General features: G+C 43.8%; 1 protein-coding gene across 1 annotated transcript in view; it reads left to right on the top strand.

Annotated features, from left to right (window-relative positions):
* The window catches only part of LOC115117290 (magnesium transporter protein 1-like), a 31367-nt gene extending 30015 nt beyond the window's left edge, over nt 1-1352 (top strand). Inside the window, exon 10 of the mRNA XM_065020024.1 lies at nt 1-1352. This exon is cut by the window's left edge and continues 1251 nt beyond it. The gene's annotated coding sequence lies outside the window, so the exon portion shown is untranslated.
* The last annotated feature ends 243 nt before the right edge of the window (nt 1353-1595 follow it).

Genomic DNA, 1595 nt, shown 5'->3' on the forward strand with positions numbered 1-1595 from the left:
CCACACCATAACACCACAAGAACACACCACAACAACATAACACACCACACTACAACACACCACACTGTTCATCTGGCTTTGGCTTTATCTCCTCTGTTACTAGAAACTACCAGGACATTGTTTACAATGACATTTACAAAGTTCAGAATGTCTTTTTATAAATAAATAAAATAGATATGAAGGTGACCATTGACACCAGATTTGTCATAACAGCCAGTACTACCTACAGTATGGTGGTGAGGATGTACTACCTACAGTATGGTGGTGAGGATGTTCTACCTACAGTATGGTGGTGAGGATGTTCTACCTACAGTATGGTGGTGAGGATGTACTACCTACAGTATGGTGGTGAGGATGTCCTACCTACAGTATGGTGGTGAGGATGTCCTACCTACAGTATGGTGGTGAGGATGTTCTACCTACAGTATGGTGGTGAGGATGTACTACCTACAGTATGGTGGTGAGGATGTCCTACCTACAGTATGGTGGTGAGGATGTCCTACCTACAGTATGGTGGTGAGGATGTTCTACCTACAGTATGGTGGTGAGGATGTTCTACCTACAGTATGGTGGTGAGGATGTTCTACCTACAGTATGGTGGTGAGGATGTTCTACCTACAGTATGGTGGTGAGGATGTTCTACCTACAGTATGGTGGTGAGGATGTTCTACCTACAGTATGGTGGTGAGGATGTTCTACCTACAGTATGGTGGTGAGGATGTTCTACCTACAGTATGGTGGTGAGGATGTTCTACCTACAGTATGGTGGTGAGGATGTCCTACCTCCATTTCCTCTATGTGGATAGAACATCCTTATCCTCCATTTCCTCTATGTGGATAGAACATCCTTATCCTCCATTTCCTCTATGTGGACAGAACATCCTTTTCCTCCATTTCCTCTATGTAGATAGAACATCCTTATCCCTCCTCCATTTCCTCTATGTGGATAGAACATCCTTATCCTCCATTTCCTCTATGTGGACAGAACATCCTTATCCCTCCTCCATTTCCTCTTTCTACATGGATGATAAGGATGTTCTGTCTACATAAAGGACATTGAGATATTGGTGTACAGTGTTTGTACTGGTCTATGCATCTAAAGCATTATGGTTCTACACATGTTGGTTGCACTGGTCTATGAACCTAAAGCATTCTATGGGTCTATGGTTCTACACATGTTGTACCGGTCTAGCGTGTTGATGATCAGTACAGACTGGGTTAGAGAAAGAAGAGGGTCTGTAACTGAGTGTTGGGGTATGGAGGGTTATGTGATATCTGACTGAGCTGCTGTATGTCTCTGTCTGTCTCAGGTGGTGGTGATGCCTGTTACCATTAAAGTGCCTTAATGACTATTCCGCCTCCTGTGGATGTTTCCAGTGTTCTGTCTCCTCACTACAGTCCTGACAAATTAGTATTGGACCATAATGACAGCCCTGTCTCCTCACTACAGTCCTGACAAATTAGTATTGGACCATAATGACAGCCCTGTCTCCTCACTACAGTCCTGACAAATTAGTATTGGACCATAATGACAGCCCTGTCTCCTCACTACAGTCCTGACAAATTAGTATTGGACCATAATGACAGCCCTGTCT

Source organism: Oncorhynchus nerka, linkage group LG6 (genome assembly GCF_034236695.1).
Source record: "Oncorhynchus nerka isolate Pitt River linkage group LG6, Oner_Uvic_2.0, whole genome shotgun sequence".
NCBI classification, from domain to species: Eukaryota; Metazoa; Chordata; class Actinopteri; order Salmoniformes; family Salmonidae; genus Oncorhynchus; species Oncorhynchus nerka.